The following is a 24,293-nucleotide window of genomic DNA, read 5'->3' as shown; positions in this document are numbered from 1 at the left end:
GTGGGTGATGAAAGAGTATGGTGTGGTGGCATCTTGGAGTAAACAATTCAATATTGATATAGGCAAAATTAATTTTACAAAGTGCAGCACTGACAATTGATGGATATTTGGTAGCTTGTGATCCCCATGTGGAACAACTTAAGGATCTCGAAATTTGTGGCTCTATAGCTTCACAGTACAAGGACTCGATTTATGCTTACACAGAGAGCCTACTTTTACTTTGGGTTAAACTGTTAGACAGGTGTATTTATAACACGTGTGTGGCCTACATTGCCATACTACATTCACATTCTGCTCCACCATGTCTGACACAATTTTACACGTTTTGGAAATTACAGCAGTGTGGTTGTGGGATATTGAAGGTGGTTACCATTTTGATTAGAATAAAACAATTGGGTTTGCATGATGAATCGTTCTTGCTCTCTCGCTTTATTCAATACAGTATCCTTACAGAGGTCCCATGTCTAACAAATGCAGTCTGTGTTGTCTCCATCAAATACACGCATAAAGATTTGTATAGGCGTGAACATCTTAGGATTTCTCACTTTGTTTTGCAGGCATTAACCAATCTGATTTCATGGCTGAAGGTAATGCGATCTTCTTTGGGCTTCATAGTTTCTTACATTTGGTATCAGAGCCATCCTTTTTAGCTATGTTATCCTTCTGTTTATATGTCTATAATATTTGTTTAGCGGTTGTGTTGTTGTTCTTTTTTTCTCGCTTGTAATATTTGTTTAGCGGCTATGTTGCCGTTCTCTTTCTGGACTGTAATATCTCCTTATTGCTGTTCTCTTTCTGGACTGTAATATTTCCTTGGTGGTTCTGTTTTTATTGTATTATTTTTGGTGGGTGTGTTTCTGTTTGTAATATTTTTTCGGTACTGCTTTATTGTTTTGGTTATTTGGCCGGTAAAGTGTTTTGGTACAAAATGAAGTGATAATACACCCAAATAGATTGCGATGAATAAAGTGTTCAGACCCAAGCGGTTTAACGATTGCTTTAAATATGGGAGAATGTCATCGTGAATTCATACAGTCATTACAATGTTGGCCTTTTTGATGGTAAAAGTGATTTAGACCCAAACAGTTTCATAACTGCTTTAAAAAAAGGTGAATCTCGTTATAAGACCATAAAGAATTGTTTTATATTGAATTTTTAGTTCTGTTGTATACTCTGGAGTTGTATAAGTTTGAAAATATCTATACAAATGAAGAATACTCTAGAGTTGAACAGTTACTACATATTAAATTTTTTTATCCAGTATACTCTCATATACGCAATTTATTAAAGTATGAGTATGATTATTATTTTAATGCGTATTTTTAACCAGAGAGTAGCCACAACATCTTTGGTTATTTGGTTCTGTGATATAAAATAAAGTTTTACAATATGATATTTATATTGCATAAATATGATGTATTAAAAGGATATAGTTCATTCATAAAAAGTGTTTTATTTTGCCCTATAGGGAAATAATCATTGTTTATTAATGAACATGGATAAAAATGTTTTTGGAATTAAACTGACAATTAATACTAATGCCCATAGGACTGTATCATTATCAGTTTAATATCATTAAAGAATATTTTATCCCATTATGGTTATATTTTCAAAACATTATTGTATTAAAACCTCTACCCACATTAAGGTTATAGTGACACATTGTTTTGATATGAAATTTTTTAACATGGGTTAAAATTTTTCAATAAAGTTTATGTGTATAGTAGAGTAATGTTTGGCATGTTTTCTTTTTGCAGTAATTCCATCTGGTTCTGTCAATATTGGTTCATCTCATCTCCTATTTTTAACTGGTGATAATTATTTGGATTGGAAGGAGAAAATCCTTCTAACATTGGGGTGCATGGACATTAATTTAGCACTTCGTGTAGATAAACCACCCATCCTCACGGAATCAAGTATGCCAAGTGAAAAGGCTTCTTATGAGAGGTGGGAGAGATCAAATCGCTTAAGTATGTGTCTCATTAAAAGTCATGTTAGGAAAAACATAAGTAGTTCAATTCCTGAATGTACTAAGGCAAAAGAATACATGGCAGCAATTGAACAACAGTTTGTAAGTTTCGATAAAGCATTAGCTAGAACCCTAATGACCAAATTATCATCAATGAAACATATGGGTGATAAAGGGGTTTGTGAACATATTATGGAAATAAGAGATATAGCTGCCCAAATAAACTCATTGGAGTTCACATTTTCAGAGACATTCCTTGTCCAATTCATACTCAACTCCCTACCTGCTGAATATGGGTCATTCAAGATTTCTTATAACACATGTAAGAAAAAATTGTCAATTAATGAATTGCTTACCATGTGTGTTCAAGAGGAGGAGAGATTGAATTAGGAGAAGCTAGAAAGTGCTCATCTAGCGACTCATGGAAAGGGACATATCAAGAAAAAAGGGTGTTCAATTTAAGAAGAATGGGAATGCGTCAACTAGCAAAGTTGACGATAAGGGTACCATCAAATGCTTCTTCTGCAAAAAGAAATGGTACGTGAAAAAGGAATATCCTAAGTATAAGGCCTCGCTGCTTAAAAAGGGTAATCTCTTTTCCTTTATGTGTTATGAATCAAATGTAGTTAATACATTTAATGATGCTCAGTAGATTGATTCTGGTTCTATAATTCACATTGCCAATACCATGTAGGGTTCAATCAACCTAAGGAGACTGACGAAAAGTGAACGTTTCATCTATTCAGGAAACAAGATAAATTCACATGTGGAGGCGGTTGGAACCTACAGATTCACCTTACCATCTGGCTTTACATTAGAACTTGAAAGAACTTTTTATATTCCAACTTTTTCAAAAAAATTGATTTCTATTTCGAAACTTGTTGGATTTTGTTTTAGTTTTAATTTCTTTAATATTTCTTTAAGTATTGTAAAAGATTATGTTATCATTGATAATGGTGTTTTGGTTGATGGTTTATATAAATTAGATTTAAACCCTAATATTGATCATAATCACTTAACCTTGCATGGAAATATTGGCATCAAACGTAAGGCTAAAACAGAGAAATCTTCTTCATTATGGCACAGGAGATTAGGACATATCTCTTTACAAAGAATTAAAAGATTAGTAAATGATGGAGTACTTGATATTCTTGATTTTTTTAATTTTGGTATTTGTGTGGACTACATAAAGAGTATGTAGGCTAACAAAACCAATAAAGGTGCCAGAAGGAGTTCTCAAGTTTTAGAGATCATACACACTGATATATGTGGACCTTTTCAAATTTCATGTTTCAATAGTCAAAAATATTTTGTCACCTTTATTGACAATTGCATACGTTTTATGCATCTCTACCTTCTAAATGATAAAAATGAAGCACTTGATACTTTTAAATCATATAAAGTAGAGGTAGAGAAACAAAGGGAAAAACAAATCAAGATAGGGCGATCGGATAGAGGAAGAGAATATTATGGTAAATATAAGAATAAGGATAAAGACCATGTCCATTTACAAAATTCCTTATGGAAAATGGCATTATAACGCAATATTCAGTGCCAGGCACACCAGAACAAAATGATGTTGCAGAAAGAAGGAATCGAATGATAATGGACATGGTAAGAAGTATGATTAATAATTCTTCTCTCCCTTTATCTCTATAGAGTGAGGCCTTAAAAATCGCTGTGTATATCTTAAACAGGGTTCCAATCAAATCGGTTCCAAAAACACCATTTGAGTTATGGAATGGTTGGAAACCAAGTTTAGGACATTTACGCATATGGGGTTATCCAGTTGAGGTCAGGGTGTATAATCCTAGAGAGAAAAAGTTGGACTTAAAGACAATAAGTGGGTTTTTTATTGGTTATGCAGAAAAGCCAAGGGATTTAAGTTTTATTGTTCTTCGCATAAGCCCATTGTTGTTAAGGCGAGAAATGCTAGATTTCTTGAGGATATTGACAGTAGTGGGAGTGAACAACCTCGAAATTTTATTTTTGAGGATGTTCAAGAAATTTCTACCCACGAGGATCATATTGTTAATGAACCTGTTATAAATGAACAGATAGAGTTAAGAATGTCCTCAAGAGTAAGAAAATTGCAATTCCCTCTGATTATGTTGTATATTTACAAGAAATTGACCATAATATTGGAATTGATAAAGACCCAATTACGTTTTCACAAGCCACGAGTGGAGAAAATTCAAAATTATGGTATGATACCATGTTAGAGGAACTAAACTCTATGGCTAAAAATCAAATCTGGGATTTGGTTCAGTTGCCAGAAGGGGGCTAATGCAGTTGGCTGTAAATAGGTTTATAAAACTAAAAACGACCCAAAATGCAAGATTAAACGATATAAGGCTAGACTTATAGTCAAAAGGTATACCCAAAAAGAAGGCATTGATTACCATGATATATTTTATGCCCTTTTTACAAAGGATTCCCTTCGTATTATTATGGCATTGGTAACTCATTTTGATTTAAAGTTACATCAAATAGATGTGAAAGAGGCATTTCTTAATGGGGACTTGAATAAGGAGGTATATATAAAACAACCTGAAGGTTTTCATTCAGATAAAGAAAACCACTTGGTTTACAAACTCAAAAAATTCATATATGGGTTGAAACAAGCCTCGCGTCAGTGGTATTACAAATTTCATGATGTTATCTCTTCTTTTGGGTTTAAAGAGAACATCGTTGATTAATGTACATACCTTAAAATTAGTGGGAGTAAGTTTATTTTCTTGATCCTATATGTGGATGATATTTTTCTTGCCAGTAGTGACTTAGGGTTGCTACATGAAGTTAAAGAATTTCTTTCTAGAAATTTTGATATAAAAGATATGGGTGAAGCATCCTATGTCGTTGGCATAGAAATTTATAGGGATAGATCCCAAGGATTGATTGGATTATCCCAAAAGGCTTATATTAATAAAGTTTCAGAGAGATTTCGAATATTGGGTTGTTCTTTAAGTATTACTCCTATAGTGAAGGGTGACAAATACAGTCTAAATCAGTGCCCAAGAAATAATTTGGAAAGGGAAGAGATGGAAGTCCTTCCTTATGCATCTGCAGTAAGATGCCTATTGTATGTGCAAGTATGCACTAGACCAAACATTGCATTTGCAGTTGGAACGTTAGGCAGATACTAAAGTAATCCAGGAATGGATCATTGGCGAGCTGCAAAGAAAGTGATATGATATCTACAAGGGATAAAGGATTACATGCTGACATACAAAAGATTAGATCTTTTGGAAGTGGTTAGATATTCTGATTCTGATTTTGGAGGATGCATTGACTCTAGAAAGTCAATATTAGGATATATATATTCTTCTTCGCAGGAGGAGTTATCTCGTGGAAAAGCTTAAAATAGAAATCAATTACTTCTTCTACTATGGAAGCAGAGTATGTAGCATGTCATGAAGCTACAGGGCATGCCTTATGGTTACGGAATTTTATCACAGATCTTAAAGTTGTGGATTCCATCTCTAGGCTATTGAGAATCTATTGTGATAATTCCGTTGCTGTTCATTTCTGTAACAATAATACAAGTGAGAGTTCAAACAGATGGATTGACATAAAGTATCTTGTTGTTAAAGAACGAGTTTAGAATCATCAAGTGTTGGTGGCTTACATAAGAACAAGGTCAATGGTTGCAAATAAGGAACATGTAGGATATATGGGACTTATTGGTATGTCTTGTGTTTGATTTACAGAGACGCTTTAAAGTTTGCAATTGCATTTATGTTATGATGATTCTTAGTATTTATTTGTCATTTTTTAAGGAAATATACATAAAGTTTTAAAAATGACAAATTATCCTTTTGGATAATAAAGTAGGACCTCAGAATGGGCTTGAGGGAACTAATTCATACAGATAGTCCATTAGGACAATAAAGTTGACTTCCTTGAATAGTTTTTTTCGAAATAATTATTTATAAAGTACCACTACATAATGATGTTTATTTAAGGAAATACGGTGATATAATGATACATGAAAGGTAGCACTCATATGTAGAATGTGATTTCTGCCATGATTTTATACACTGAAATTCTTTAAATAAAGTTTTAATTCACAAACCTATAAGGAAAATAAGTGTGTTAATATTGGCTAAGTGGGAGAATGTTAGACACGTGTATTTATAACACATGTGTGGCCTACATTGTCATCCTATATTCACATTCTGATCCACTATGTCTAACAAAACGTTACACGTTTTGGGAAGTTACAGCAGTGTGGTTGTGAGAAGTTGAAAGTGGTTACCAATTTGATTAGAATAAAATAATTGGGTTTACATGATGGATCGTTCTCTTTCTTGCTTTATTCATATAGTATCCTTACAAATGTCCCATACCTAATAAGTGCAGTCTGTGTTGTCTTCATCAAGTATACGCATAAAGATTTGTATAGGCATGAACATCTTGGGATTTCTCACTTTGTTTTGCAGGCTTTAACTAATCTGATTTCATCATTGGAGGTAATGCAATCTTCTTTGGGCTTGAAAGTTTCTTATATAAACCACCTGTTTTGCATGGAAAAGTGAGTGAAGCTGACAAGAAAACCAAGAAAACAAAAAAGAAACGGAAGAGCACCAGGTAAGATTTATCTGATATTTACCTATTGCTGTATCCGAATGTCAAAGCTCAACCTAGCATTTTAATAACCTCTGTGTCATTTCTCTAGTAGCTAAGTTGCATAAAGTTAAAGACTCTATGGTCAATTACAATTTCATTTTTAGTATATCTAGTGGAGCAACTATTATTATACTAAATCTTGCTTTCTTTTCATGTCGGATGTGCAAAATTTTTTCTTTAAGGGTTTACGAAGTGACTGAAGCCACAATAAGGAAAAGAAGAAGGTGAACTATTGAAAGGATAGAAATGGAAAGTAGACTATTCCTTTGCCTTTAGTTATTTGAAAGATTACATATATTGTATACTAATGTAGTTAAAAACTTCCTTTGGGAAGATTTATTTGACTTTTTATGCCTCGAGCAAGGCTTTGATATGAGTTGTAGATGATAATATTGCTTTTGTTTCGATGCCATTATATCTTTATGAAATCATTCTGAGATAATAATATGAATAGTTTTCAAGAACAGATTTTTGAGTCATGTTGTTGGATGTTTACCTAAACATACTTACTAACCTGGATGCTGGAATGGGAAATAGTAACCATCTTTTTAATTCATGATTCTGATTAGTTTTGTAATAAATCACAAAATGATTGTTTAGCAAATGTGGCTAGCAAGTCCAAATAATAGGCTAAATGTCAATTTTTTTAGGAGGAGGTGAAATTCCAACTCCATTTTTCTACAATTGCATTTCACTTTTCTTTTTCTCTTTATAGTAAATAGCAAAAATGTCATTAAGCTCATTAATGCATTATCTATTATTTTATAATACCATAACTACTATTTGTGCTATAAACTTTCTTTTTTCACATTCTTTACTTATTCTAACACTTTCTTCTTCTTTTTTTGTAAAAAGAGAATTTGCTGAATTGAAATTATTAAGATGTTGGATTAGTGTTAAATGTAGTGACAATTATTTAGAGCAAAAGTAGAGAAAAAAAGAGAAAGTTTTTGGAGACAAAAGGTAGTGATGCATTCTCCCTTTAGCAAAAGAGCCTATTGTCACGGGCCTAGAGATTTGGCGCAGCGGCACGGCCGGTACGGCACCAAGGCATTGCTTCAGCTCGCGCAAGCGCCCTGGTCAGCCACCACGACCTGCCCTCCCAAGGAAACATACTGACTGGTTTCGGCCTGCCATGGCCTCGTCAAGGGAACGGCTCTAACTCCCGACCAGTTTGTGCAGGGATGACCAACTCCCTTCTTCATAGTTAAGTCCATGACCAGCGACAAGCACCTCGCACTGAACCGAGTCGACCTACTTGAACTCTGAAGAAGTACCATCATGTGGTCCTGCACGCCCCTTCCCTGGAACCATTCCCAGTCAATGAATGTTCTTAGCCAACCAGCATGCATGTCTTCTATGCTCATGGCGTCGTTAGGAATCGGAATGTGACATTCTCCCCCACCCAAATCCTGTGACGCCCTCGTCGCAGTGCGGCGCTGACTCCGCTACGTCCAACATTCCAAAGTCTCTTTCCTCCAAGTGGTATGCTCGCCTGCTCACCATCGCTTCCTTGTACAACCCTTGGCTGCACTCGCTTAATGATAGGGTTTCGGGCTAAAGGGACTCCCACTTCTTTGGGACTCAACCCCACATTATGCCGCCTCCACGACACCCCGAGCAAACAAGAGCCCTCCGGCTGACTTGATACCCGCCCTTCACAACGGTTTGCACGCCTCTTAAACTTGCAAGAACTTTGGTGCGTGCGGCCCTCCAGCCATTTGATGCGTGCGGCCCTCCGGCTTCAAAGGACGCATCTTCATGGGGAGATGGAGGCTCTCCTCCAACAGCATTGATTGCCCACCGACGCTTTAGTGTACCCACTTCATTCTCAAGACCCTCGGATCGACAAGGGGGCACCCCTTTGTACTTTGCCCCAAGTCTTGCTTTGATACCATTTGTCACGGGCCTAGAGATTTGGCACAGCAGCACGGCCCGTGCGGCACCAAGGCGTTGTTTCAGCTCGCGCAAGCGCCCTGGTCAGCCACCACGACCTGCCCTCCCAAGGATACATGCTGACTGGTTTCGGCCTACCATGGCCACGTCAAGGAACGGTTCCAGCTCCCGACCAGTTTGTGCAGGGATGGCCAACTCCCTTCTTCATAGTCAAGTCCACCACTAACGACAAACACCTCGCACTGAACTGAGTCGACCTGCCTGAACTCTGAAGAGGTACCATCATGTGGTCCTGCACACCCCTTCCCTGGAACCATTCCCAGTCAATGAATGTTCTTAGCTAACCAGCATGCGTATCTTCTATACTCATGGCGTCGTTAGGAATCGGAACGTGACACTGTGCTATGTTCTTCAATTTTCTGGAACTATGGGCTAGTTTATTATTAAAGCAATAATTAGATTAGAGATTTAAAAGCTCAAACATCATCAAAAGCAAACATAGTTGTATGATATCCATCTCTATCGTCCTCCTCCTCCTTCTTTTTCTTGTGTGTGCGTGTTTGTGTATGCGCTTTTCATAAAATCCTTGTGTTTAGATTTTTTCGTTGAAACAATTAGGGCTTATCTCATCAACAAGGTAAATTTTAGGATTCAAAGATTCCAAATTAATTATTAAGAATCACATGAAGGAAAATAAAATTCAAATTAAACTCAAAGCATAAAAAAGAAAAATAAAGAAAAAATTTCCATCACCATTAGCATTCATAGGTTGAATGGCTCATGAAGTTTTGAAATCTTCCATTGTTAGTTACGAAAATCAATATCAAACCCTAAGGAAAGAAAAAAGTGATAATTACAATAGAGAAAAAATTGAGAAGGGTTTGAAGTGACCTAAAAATTGGAGAGAGAGAGGGGGGAGACATTAGACAAATATATCTTTCAATAATTGAAAGGGTAATTGTGATATTTGAGAAAAAATAATTATTTATTTATAAAATTTAGGATAGAAGAGTCATTTCTTTTAAAAGTAGAGTGCGAATATCATGGCCTTTTAAATTTGTTTATTTATATATAATAGTAAATATTAACAAGGCTATTTTTCTATCTTAAGGCGTGATTTACCACATTCACCTGTTTGCAGATAGATCAGCGGGTTAATGTCTCCGGTGGGCTTTGGAGTGACATGCTTCAACTCTCTGCATCTATTAATCTAATTTCTAACACTTTTTACCTTATAAAAAAAATATATGAGAAGGTGTTTTTGATTTCTAAAATTATATTATAAAAAATTAATTGGTTCTCATTTGGAATAATACAAATATAAGCTAATGAGTTAGTTGGAAAAAAAAAAAAAAAACAATCAAATTCGATTCCAATGATTAGTGAGGTGGTAACAAAGTTGTCCCACTAATACAAAGCACATTAAAAGCATTTTAAAGATACAAGTAACCTTTCACCATCCTCCTTTTTAGGGGTGGACATTTGATTCGCCAATTTGCAAGATCGAATGTGTAATTCATAGATCGGATTATAAATTGGGCTGTTAAAAATCCGATTCGATCTGATATATATATATATATATATATATATATATATATATATATATATATATATTCTAAAAATGTATTAGTTAACAATCTTTTAAATTTAAACTAGTTAAGATCATATAATGACCTCTAAGAATATATTAGTGATGATTTAATGGCCTCTAAGAAATTGATAAATTGAAATTTTATCTGTTACGTCATGATTAAAAAATAAAAGTATTGGACTATTTGGGAAAACCTCAATTCGTGGATTCTATCCGTTATTTTGCTGATTTGATTCGATCCGATCTGTTTCCATGAATCAGTGGTGAATTCAAAATTTTCCAATCCGATGGGAACGGATTGAATTAGGATTAATGCCTAATTGGATCCGATCCAATCATGGCCACCCATACTTTGAGAAAAAAACTAAAAACTCTATTTATAGTTATTGGTTACCTATTTATGGTTATTAGATGTGATTTGCAATAAAAATTACTTATGGGGCCTTCAAAATTCAATGAACATTTTTATTCTTCTCTTAAAAATTCAAGGCAAAAAACCCTCCGAGGTTTTACCAAATGAGCACAACACCCTCATGTGGTATAAAAGTGAGCAAGTTAGTCCCTGTAGTTTCAAAAGTAAGTAATTTACACATTTGCTTTTTACCTCCGACCACTTTCCATTCATATTGTGGTGCATATGATTGATAATCCCTCAAATACTTCCAATATGACTGTTATATCCGACCATCCTATAAAAAGGTTGTTTCATTCATTTGAAAAATGTTTTTTTTTCCCTTTCATTCTATTTTCATTTTCCTTTCTTAACCAAATCCACTAACCAAACATAATTCATTCAGTCCTACATATTCCAATATTCCATTGCCAGGTACATTTTCTTCACTTTGCGTCAAACATGTCATCTATTGTTACAGACCAAACTTAAATTATATATAAAGAGAGAGTTGGTGAAGATGTAATATGATTTATTCCATCTTCCAAGATATAACTTCTTTTCTATTTGAGTTATGTTCACAATAATTTCAACTTGCTGTAGCCCTCTTTAACATTTGTGTTATTTATTTATTTTTCAAAACTATTTCCTAAGCCATGTTGTTATCTCATTATTTCGCATATTATGCTTGTTAAATTTTATTATGACTTTTAACCTACACAACTCATTGCACATTCGAGTTATTTATTTATATTATTTATTACAAAATTATAAAGAAAAAAGAAAGTAAAAGGCAAAATCAATTACTATGAAAGCTAGCAAAAAGAGATTAAAAAAAAAAAAAAAAAACTACAATGAACTAATTAACAAAAAATAAGTAAAAAAAAAAAAAAAGAAAATCAGGAAAACTATTATCACTTTCACTCTCTCTATTAAATTAATGTGCTTATAGAGTGATAACGATAAAGTGAAATTATATAACATCAAAAAAAGTTTTATTTCCATCATAATTATTCAATTGAATATAATCACCGAAAAATGTCATTTTACAAGAGGAAAACAAAATCTCATAGGAAATGATTGTTTTTAGAGTACTTAATGACATACATTTACAGATCTATTTCCAAGTGGTACTTTGATCTATTCTTATTTGTATAACATAACATAAAATTTGCAAGGGAAAAGACCTTCTGGAAAAGACAAGGCATAAAATAAAATAACAAAAATGAAAGATGGATACTCTATTAAGATAGGTGTCAAACTGCATCACGAACCAGATGCGGAGTTACACAATTAGTCAATTTAGGGCCATGTAATGCATCAGTTTACTATAGAAGGCTTTTAGGTATTTTGCATTTGATGCTTTTTTGTTTTACCTTTTAAAAAAATTTAATTATAAGAGGTAGTTTGGTAAATGCACTATGACATCAGATGAAAACTGGTTGGAGGTGAAATATAGGGGTGCAAGTGGCTCACTTTTGAAACAAGATGGACTGAGTTGCTAAATACCACACGGAGGTATTATGATCTTTTGATGAAACCTCGGAATGTATTGTGCTCATTTGGTAAAACTTTCGGGAGATTTTTCAATATTATCAAAATTCAAATCTAATAAAAAAAGTATTAATTATTATTGTAATTATTGCTACAACATATTAGTACATTCATAGTTGAGGAGTGGTAGGACAGTCGAAGTGACTGTCCTTTCACACTCATTCTTTTTATTGGCTACTTTAATACTGCGTTTGGTGTGCAGGAATGGAATTGAATGAGATTTCCATTCCAACCATTTTTTTGTTTGGTATACAATTTAAAGTAAGAATGACCATTCCATTGGAATGAAAATCTATTCCTGAGAATAAAAATCCATTCTATAACTAAACCTATAGAATGACCATTCCATTCCCAAGTAATTTTTTTAATGTTCAAGTCTAAAAACCACCACTACATTCCATCACAACCACATTTGCCTTTTACCACCACCACCACCAACTTCTACCACTACCACCGCATTCCACCACCACCACTGCCACCGCCACTGACTTTCACCACTGCCCATCGCTTTCTACCACCACCATGGCCATCGTCTTCCTTTGCCGCAACCACTACCACCACTGCTACCGCCATTGCCTTTTACCACCGCCACCGCCACCGCCACCGCCTTTCACCACAACCACCACTGTCGCCGCCCTAGCCTTTCACCACTGCCACCTTTTACCACCACCATAACCTTTCTCCACCTTCACCACTTTCTACCACCGTCGTCGCGGTAATACCCCTAATTTTAAAAGGACAGTCTCGATATTTATTTATTTGTTTTAATTGTATTTTTAATTATTTAATTGATTATTTGACTAATTGCTTATGTGTTTAATTGAATTAGGTATTACTTGATTATTTGATTATGTGTCTATGTATTATTTATAGGTGTATGAGGTGTTAATGTTGGTGATATGAATGTTAATCAGATTAGCAATGTTATCATGTATACTACATAGTCAAAACGTTTCAATAGTATGCGACAACACATCTTAAAAATAATGGTGGGTCAGGCCCACAAACAAGTTCTACTCTACTACAGTCCAAGTAGAGATCCGATACACGTATACATCCTAGTCAATCCAACAGTAACTAATAGTCCGTATATATATATACACACACTAAAGGAACCTCACTAGACTATAGAGTTATCTCAACTTGAATAGTAGGCAACATGCAAAACGCATATATAGTGGGCATGAGTACCTAAACCTACCAGGGTACACAACTATACTATATCTAACTACACATCTCTGGCGATATTCGCGCCCTAACTACTGGTCCTGAGACTCAAGGTCATATCATGGCACCATACTTACATATATATAATCTAGTAACCATCCTAACCAGTATAAATTAATCCTCCATAAGTCATTCAACTTGTTCAGCTAACCTGACTTGAATATAAGTAGGATTTAACATTTTAGTTAATCCATTCCCTTATATAATAAATTAATCCTCCATGAGTCATTCAACTTGTTCAGCTGACCTGACTTGAATATAAGTAGGACTTAACATTTTAGTTAATCCATTCCCTTATATAAAATAGGTAGGATTTAATTGTTAAGTTAATCCGTCCCTAGAATGTCACCGTCCCATACCGGTGCATTAAACCACACAATCCAACAATTGATGTAACGATTAAGGAAATACATCAAACAATCCAGAAATAACTATGATAATATGATATCAAGTTATCACAAAATAGGAATGACTTATTATTTATTTAAGCTTCCTATATCATATGTCCTACACAAACTGAATCATATACATGATGATATTTTATTATACCGCCAAATAAGCATTCTCCATATCCAATTCATCCTACATATTTAATCTTAATTGCTAAAACATTTTAAAAGATTAAATCCATTCATTTGTTTAAAACATTCAAATAGCAAGCATCATTATGATTGAGTCTATTTAAATTTATTTAAACCCAAACCTAGTTCCTATTTAATGTTCAGGAATCTTAGACATGTTTCTACATTCCATCATTTCATATATATGAAAAATACATAATGTAAACATATAAAAATTCACACCGGAAATCAAATCAAAATCATGCATTTATCAATTCATAACACAAGAACAGATATGAACCAATTTCATTAAACCTATGTTCTAATCCAATTAAACATGTATAATTATTTAATTTTATGTGTTTAATAAATCCTGGAATTTCCTAGACATGTATAGAAACACGAATCAAAGGGAAAGAGATAGAAGAAAAACTTGCCTTAAACTTTCGGATCGAAAGTTACACTTCTTCTTCCTTGATCTTCTCTCTACAGGATTTTTCTCTTCCTTCTCTCTCTAACTCTCTCTTTCTAGAATATATCACGTGAATATTTTTAACCCCCTTTTACAACCTATAGCTATATATTTATAGGCTAAATAAAATAACTCTAACCCTTTTTCCAATCCAAGTCAACTTAAAAAAAATAAATATTAAAAAGGTAAGTAAAATATGTTAAGTATATAATTTATGTATATCTTTATTAAATAAATAAATTATACCCATCTCATTATTTATTAATGGATTATCTAATAATACTTAAGTTACCATAATATTATAAAGTAACTTAAAACATAACATGTATTAAATCTACGTATATTTTTATTATTTAAATAGAAAACATATACATCAGATTAAATATTACTACCCAAGTTAGCATAAAAGTAATTAATAAATTACTTTCCCTTTTATATATATTAAAAAGGTAAGTAAAATATGTTACGTATGTAATTTACGTATATGTTTATTAAATAAATAAATTATACATATTCCATTATTTATTAATAGATTATCCAATAATGCTTAAGTTACATTAATATTATAAAGTAACTTAAAACATAACACGTATCAAATTTACGTATAATTTTATTATTTAAATATAAAACATATACATTAGATTAAATATTATTACCCAAGTTACCATAAAAGTAATTAATAAATTACTTTCCTTTTTATATATGTATATAATATATATTTATATATATACGTACACAACTATTCATGGGTAATAATGCATACACATCCAACCTCCTATCCAAGTAATCCATGTGACCCAATTGGTTGGCCCATTGCTACTAACCATAACTATAAAAGAAAAATAAAAGAAAAGAAAATATTTAATTTACAATTAATCAAAACACCATTTAAGCACATAATCTAATTAAACAATTAACACATAAACAAATACAAATAATACATAGATACATAATCAAATAATCAAGTAATACCTAATTCAATTAAACACATAAACAATTAGTCAAATAATCAATTAAATAATTAAAAATACAATTAAAACAAATAAATAAATACCGAGACTATCCTTTTAAAATTAGAGGTATTACAGTCGCCACCACCGCGCGTCTTTCACCACCGCCTTCCACCACTACCATCATTACCGCCATCGCTTTCCACCGCCGCTACCACTGCCTTTCACCACCACCATCTCCACTACCGCTACTGCCTTCCACCACCACTACCGCTGCTACCATCGCCACTGCCTTTCACCACCACCACCACCGTAATCGCTTTCCACCACCTTGACCACCTTCCACTACCACCGCATTTCACCACCTTTAACCACTGCCATCATCTTCCACCACCGCTGCCGCCTTCAGTGCCTTCTGTCATCACCACTGTCACCTCCATTGGCTTCCACCATCGCCACTTACACCGTTATCTCCTTCCACCACCACCACCACCTACATCACTACCGCTTTCCACCTCCACCACTATCGTCACCACCGCCACTGACACTATTTATTTTTAAAAGATTATAAAAGAATGTCATTTTGTTAATTTAATTTATTTGTCAGTAAGGAATATTTTGGAGAACTCAATTTGAAATTTATTTCATTCTAAATTTTAAATTGGTCCAACCAATCACTAGAATGGTTTTTGTTATTCCATTCCTACACATTTCATATTTACAACCAAATAATAGAATGAGAATAGTCATTCCATTCCATTTCCATTCTTATTCTATTCCCATCTGTATTCCATTTCATTCTTGGACACGCAACATAAGTCCATTAAATACTCCTTTTGTATTTTTTAGGAACATAAAAAAAAAAAAAAAAACATAACCTTCTTTAAAACAAAACTATTTTTGTAAAGATAAAACTACCCTTTAAAACTTTTTTCATTGCCTTTCTTACCTCCCCTCCTTCAATCCGTCTACTTATATATGTACTAACTAGCAAAATTCAGGTGAGATGCACGTGATGAATTAATCATTGAAGAATATAAAAAATAATAATCAAAATAATACAACATGAAATTAAACTATGATATATATATATATATTATAATAATAATTGTAATAATAATAATCATTCATGTGATTAAAAATAATATAAAATCATAAAAAATAAATATCAATTAATTAAAGTAAAAATGATTGCAACATATACAAACACAATTATAAAAATTAGGTCCACAAGAACCATAATGAAATAAAGAATACATCAACAAAAAATTTAAAAAATGATTAGCTGGCGTTTAATGGAACTCTTTGTTTAAAGATTTTTTTTTTTTTTTTTTTTTTTTTTTTTTTTTTTTAAATAATAATAAAAAAAAAACAAATTGTATTTGTAACCTATTTGGTGGTTTTGTCCAAGATTGAATGAGCATTATCTCCACAGTTGATGGCCATCCGTAGCGACAATGTGTATAGGCACTTTGCAGTATATGGATACAAATGTGTGAGTAAATAAAATGTACAATTATGTAAAGTAAATAATCATAGATAATTCATAAATCATAAAAGAAAATACTGACTTGGAGGAAAATCCTCAATCAGGATCCTTGTGATCATCTAATACATCTCCTTTGTCATCACTTTACTCACTCGAATTGACCACACAAGAATGAAAATCATAAAAAATAATCCCAACAGGTGCATCAAGTTATGATATACATAAATATAATAGGCGCATAAAATTGATGAAAATGTATATTGTATATATAATATCGGTTGAGAAAAGGAAAAGACATGTGATGTAAGGAAAACATTTTTTTTTAAAAAAATGTTTGTGAAGTAAACGATTATGGAGAATTCATAAATCATGAAATGAAATACCAACCTTGGAGGAAACTGCAATACTCAACATCCTCACGATCCTTATGATCATTTAAAAAAAATGTTTGTGAAGTAAACGATTATGGAGAATTCATAAATCATGAAATGAAATACCAACCTTGGAGGAAACTGCAATACTCAACATCCTCACGATCCTTATGATCATCTAATCCCATCCCTTTTGTTGTCAGTTTACACACTCGAATTGACCACACAAGTATGAAAATCATAAAAAATAATCAAAACGGGGTACATCAAGTTTCAAAATACATGGTGTATAAAATCAATGAAATCGGTTGAGAAAAGGAAAAGACATGTGATGTAAGAAAAATAATTTTTGTAAAAAAGGTAATTTAAACTAAATATGAGTTAACAATTAAATGTAGATATAGATACAAAATTGTTAACGATTATAATAATTTGGTGTCTTTTAGCATGATTAATTTGATACTTTTTAGAATTCCAAACTGAATAGGAGGTAACAATTATAATAATTGTTTGTAAGAAAATATTTAATGTAAAGTATTTAATGAAAATTATTTCGTTACATTTTTTGAGGAGAAAATTCCTCTCCATTCACTCTCTCATTGGAGAACGTTCAGTAAGCATCGTCCAGTGAGTATCTAATGGTGGTGATTATCGCCACATTTCTAACATAGCACCAAGTCAGCAAGGTAAGTAAAAAATTTATTATTCTACACTTTATTTTACCATATATACGAATACTGATTTATACGGTTATATGTTATATGATATATTATATTACTAAAAAAATACCATTCAACTTTACTTTTTTATTTAAATTAAAATACCTTTTTAGTTTTTCTCTTTTGTATCGGAATTCTGTTCGTATATAGTTTATTCTTTTTCGGTGTCAAATAATGTAAATGCATAAGAACAAACTGAATTTTGGGTTGCCTCCAAACAATGTAAAATACGTTCCAAAATTTGGTTTTACAGATTTTTTATATGCATTAGACCTAATAACCCAGACTTCAAATTCTTTGGATAACCAAAGTCATTCTTGGGTTGCCTCTCAATAAGATAATAGTTGTTTTCTTATTTTGAAAAAAATTACAAAAAAATAAAAATGCCTCACTTACAATTGCCAAATAGCCAGAATCTTCTTTCCGAAATAGGTCTGATTTTGTTTCTTTGAAGAGAGAGCTCATTAATCACAAAACACCACTTTATGCAATATGTTTTGGATTTGCTTTACGTTTGGTTTGGTTTTGCTTCTTTCAGACTTAATTTTGATGAGGGAAAGTTTTCATTTCGTTTGGATGCAAAGCTGACTTTTTGTGGAACCCATAAAGTGAAAATTAAATTCATTTATGTTTTACACGGAAGCTGTATGTATAAATTGATAGCTTGGTAAATACAAATTTAACTCAAGTGCCAAGTTAACTTTATTACCCCTTACTGGGCAATCGAGTGAGAGAGTAATTAAATGGAGATGATTTTTTTTCCATTTTCTTGAATAGTATAGATATAGATATAGATACGTGTGTGTGTGTCTATATATATATATAACTAACCTTAGATTTTTTCCTTTTTTTTTTTTTTTTCCACAATTGTCGCCATTAGGGATGGCGATTTTCCCCTACCGGCAGGTGTCCACCCCGCCCCGCTCCTAATGGGCAGATTTGGTAGTCCCCTAAATGGGTTTGAGGCAGGTATGGTAAAACAATCAAAGATTCGACGCGGGTTTGGGGCGGAGGTGAATTTAGTGATGAACCCGCCCCGATTATATATGTCACTTTAAATTTTTTTATGTATATATAAAATTTATATTTAATACGGAGTATTTTTAAGAGCCTTGTTATTTTCTTGGAATTGTCACTTAAAATATTAATATTCACTTCTACTTAGTAATTTAAAAGTTGTGTCTGCTTATTTATCTCCCTACAATTAAACGGAATATGTGGGGTGTAGTTGATACTTTATCTTTGTAGAGTAGGAGTGTGGATGCTGTACCAATTACAAACAGAAGTGAAGTTGGTATGACAAATTTTCAAATTCCTTGAGAATAAAGAAAGAGTAATTAATGAGACTTAAAATAACTAATGAGGAGAGCGCTTAAGCGACTTTCCTTAACATTCCTCATTATTTATTATCTATTCAAGAGAGAAGAAAAGATTACTCGACACTTGATAAACTCAATTATTGGTGGTCAATTGATTTTTTTTCCCTCTATTCAGGGATGAAAAAATATATATTATAATGCTATTAAAAACATGGCATAAAATAAATTTGTTTCAATAACTTATTCTGTCCTGTATTAATAGTTTATTTTACTTTTTTAAGAGGTCCCAAATTAATTATCTCATTTGAAAAGTCAAAGCAAAATAAATATTGTCTTTCTATAATTATTCTTAACTTTTCAAAAATCTTTCAACTTAATATTGTATACTCTCTCCATCCCACAAAAATGTTCACATTTTCCTCTTTGACCGTCCCAAAATAATTTTTCCAATTCAAAATCCAATGTGTTCGCTTAAGCGACTTTCCTTAACATTCCTCATTATTTATTATCTATTCAAGAGAGAATAAAAGATTACTTGACACTTGATAAACCCAATTATTGGTGGTCAATTGATTTTTTTTCCCTCTATTCAGGGATGAAAAAATATATATTATAATGCTATTAAAAACATGGCATAAAAGAAATTTGTTTCAATAACTTCTACTGTCCTATATTAATAGTCTATTTTAGTTTTTTAAGAGGTCCCAAATTAATTGTCTCATTTGAAAAGTCAAAGCAAATAAATATTGTCTTTCTATAATTATTCTTAACTTTTCAAAAATCTTTCAACTTAATATTATATACTCTCTCCATCCCACAAAAATGTTCACATTTCCCTCTTTGACCGTCCCAAAATAATTTTTCCAATTCAAAATCCAATGTGTTATATTTTTAATTTTTTAATATTTCTAATTTAGCTACTTAATTGACTTGAAATTATAAAAGCAATTAAAGTTTAAATGGACTGGCCGGTATTTGGAAATACATTCCCTACGTACACTATAATAAATAAAATAAAATTTTTTTTTATTAAAATGTTAGGTTTTCAAAAAGGGATATTTTTTTTGGGATGGATGAAGTACATTTAAAGTTAAAAAACGATAATTTAATAATTGTTTTTGAAAAAATTCATTAAGTGCATATCTTATAAAAAAAACAATTTAAAGACCCATCAATTAGACCTATTAATTATTTTTACAAATAAGCGAAACTAATCGATTTCAGATCATTTGGATTGCTATGAATGGTTTTGGATTGCTATGAATGGTGGGTTGGCCACCGATGTAAGAGTGCCGACCCTCAATGCTTACCCTTTGTTTGAAATACTGGATTTGATGGGATTTGAATTTCGAAACAAGATTTGTCTCGTTTCGAATTACAGAATTACAAATAAGATTTTATAATTATAGGATTTTAAATACTTTTTTCATTGCGTTTCAAATCCAGTCTAAAAATTTCACGGGATTTGACTGAATAAATATTCATTAATTATATACTTTCTTAATTAATCCTCCAACGTTTCTTGTTATTAACCCCTTCTTCTTATTAAACCCTGTCCTTTTAAATATCTACTACCATCTCATCGTTGTTTTAATGTGTATATATATATATATATATTCCTCTGAGTGTTGAGCATATATATTGCATTTAACATATTGATCTTCAAAGTTATGAAACTTTGAGTAAGACATCAATTTCTCAAAGTTATTAAAAAGTTTTAACCGATTGATCCACCACCACTTTTGTATTCTTGTACTTGAAAAATCTACAATACAGACTTTTATAACCAAAAGTCATACTCCAATCCTCCATAATTCACACCAATTTTTTCTTGTTTGGTATCCTCCAGTATCTTAAACTACGTCTAATAAATTGATCTACCACCACTTTCGTATTCTTGTGCTTGAAAATTTTATAATACAAAATTGTTGCAATCCTCCATAATTCACACCATTTTTTTTATTTGGTATACTCCAACAGATTGATCTACCATAATACAGTATTGTATAACCAAAAGTCTACGTTTAACAATTGATTCATCCAATACTTTAGTATTTGTGTACTTAAAAATTTAAACGAATAAAGCAGAATTTTATAAGTAAAAATCATATTATCCAATTCTTCATAATTCACAGATAAGTCATCTATATATATATATATATATATATATATATATATAATATTGCCAATATTATCTTTAATAATTATTATTATTTTCTTTTTAAATAAATTTCATGTTTTAGAGTTCCATCACGTAATCATTCTCGTTAATTCAAAACTCCATTTTAAATTCAATTTGTTCCAAACATATAAATAGAATTTCATTTTGATTCCTATTCCTAATCCTATTCTAATTCAGATTCTTTTTCCAAATCCTAAAATAATTGATTCCAAATCCTAATCCTATTCTAATTCAGATTCTTTTTCCAAATCCTAAAATAATTGATTCCAAACAAAGTGTTAGGATTTTTTGAATTTTCCTTTTTGTGTGCATTTGAATGGCTTTGTTTTAGTCAGAAAAACTTTAAATTTGCTGACGAGAATGGTTGTAATGAACATTTTATTTCATTTTATTTTTACACACCAAACGTAACGTTATGGAAGGAGAACAAATATATATTAAAAATGCTATAGAAAACATGCATTGAAAGAAAATTTGGTACAACTAAATTAGTTGTACCATTTAAAAAGTCAAAACAAAGTAAATGTTATCTATCTATAATTATCCTTTTTAACTTTTCAAAAACCTACATATGTGCCACAAAAAGTGTCCACATTTTCTTTTTTCGACTGTTCCAAAATAATTTTTGAATTCAAAATTCAATCTACCACTCTCTCTTTTCCAAATTAAACATCCCTTTTTAAAAATCTAACTTTTTAAAAGGATGGACTTTAATATTTATTTATTGTATTTGTAGTGAATAAATTACCGAATATGTCTACGGTGGGTCCACATAATGTGATAGTTTATTTTTTTAAAGTTAAATGGAAGAAGCTTAAATTGGTAATGTTATTAAAAAAAAAATGGCTAGTTTCACTTTTTTTTTAAGTGAGACATTTATTTTGGGACAATAAAAAATTGAATGACTGGACATTTTATTTGGACGAGGGAGTATGGACTATATTTTTAATATTCCTAACGTACCTTTGAAAGACTTTAAATACATTTAAGGTTAAAAGAGAATTAATTTTTTTTAAAAATATATTAATTGTATATATTCTTAAAAAAAAATTAGGGTGTGCTCGATTTTTAACTCTTAAAACAGTTTTCAGTAATTCAGATAATAAAAAACAGTTTTTAGAAAATAATAAATGATAATTATATGAAAACAGGTCAGAAAACTGAATCAAACAGAGTTTATTGTACATTTTTCTATTTTCAGGTTATCAAAATTACAAACCAAGTAAAGTCTTTCAGAAAACAATTTTCAGAAAACTGAAGTTTTTTTTTTAATTTTTTGTTTTTATACAATTTTCTATTTTCAAAGTTATAAATCAAGCAAGGTCTTATATACTTCGTAGAAAAATAATTTTAAAACCAATTAATTAGGTTTATTAATTTATTTTTAAAAAGTCAAAATAATTGGTTTTAAATCATTTAAAGAAGAGTGCTAATTGCAGTTGCGCAAGTGACTATCCATTCATAGTCGTAGTTAGGATTTGTTAGTTTAAAATGCATTAATTACTTTAAATTTCTATTTTTATGGGACTTTACCAATATTTTTTTTTAGACAAAATAACCTTTTATATTATGTCTTTCTTCTCATATCCTCTTTTAATTGAATCATATGGGGATATGTGCGTATGTATGTGTGTGTATGTGTGCGTATATATATATATATATATATATATATATATATATATAATGTGATGTGAATGCATTTACAAGAAATGGATTCTGAGGAAAAAAAAAAAAAAAAGAGATAGAAAAAAATCCGAAAAAAAGAAGTAAAAAGAATAAGATAAATTCTCAGATTTAAAATATATATATACAAAATTAGTTTTATATACGTATATATTTCTTTGGAAGGATAGTTGTAAAACTAAAAAATAAAAACAAAAAGAAACACACACACATATATATAGGAAAAAACAAAAAAGAAAGAAATGTATAATCGATTTATCTCTATTCATCTATTCATTTCTTGTGAATAAATTATCCTATCTATATTTTTTTCCTTTTTCAGAATTCACTCACATAATTAACCACACATCCTCGATTAGATAATTTAAAAGGATATTTAAAAATAAAAACTTAAAAAAATAAAAACTTAAAAAAATTAATGTATTTAAAATTAATCAATCCTAATTGTAACTGTGAAAGAGCAATCGCGCAATTAGCGCTCCTCTAATTTAAATTGGGATGAATTTTGTCTGCGCGTTAAGTGGTGGGTGGTCCACCCATGTCAATAGTTATCGTTAACAACCCACATAGATACAGTAGGAGCCTACCATTGCTGTGGTGGGCTCCACAGTGATTCGGACTGTCCTCCTCGGCAGGCATATCTCTATCATAAACTGTGTCTTTGGGTTGCAGTGGATTTTGACTGCACGAGAAGAGAATACTTCTCGATACACTTACACCTTCGTCGCCGTCGGACGCCGCCGGCAGTCCAACTGCTTTTTCGGAGGCATCTTCATATTTTCCGGTGAGATAGTGTTCTCTGTCTTTCTCTATACGTGTTCGTCAGTCAATCTCTGTCTCATGCATGTTGCTGATTTAAAAAGATTTATTTTGTTTCTTTCGTTTGAGAACTTTTGGGTGGTCCATCCTATTTCAGGGAAATGCATCCATAAATTGATTCACCAGTTTTTGGGTTTTAGTGTTTCGATGCTATATTCATTAAATCGTTAGGTTTATTCACTGATATAATGAATATATTATCTTTGTAAATTTTATAATTGATAAGTAGTTGGGTGTTTAATATTATGTTCTTTTTTTTCCTGGTTTTCTACTACTAAATCTAAAGCAGAGGTGATTCACTCGACCCTGCAAATCTAAGGTTTTCTAAAAGTGTGGTAATTCCTTATTTGCTATGAGAAAATACGATCTGTTTGTTCATTAATCTCTTTTCTTTGAGCAGTCTGTTTGGAGCTCGAATTGAGAAAGTGATTCTTGAAACTTAGCGACACGAAGACTTGGTGGATTGACAGCC

This window comes from Cornus florida, unplaced genomic scaffold, assembly GCF_030987335.1.
Source record: "Cornus florida cultivar Cherokee Brave unplaced genomic scaffold, ASM3098733v1 CherokeeBrave_3.0.0_Hap2_Chr05, whole genome shotgun sequence".
Lineage (NCBI taxonomy): Eukaryota > Viridiplantae > Streptophyta > Magnoliopsida > Cornales > Cornaceae > Cornus > Cornus florida.
Note: the sequence above shows the minus strand (reverse complement) of the source record.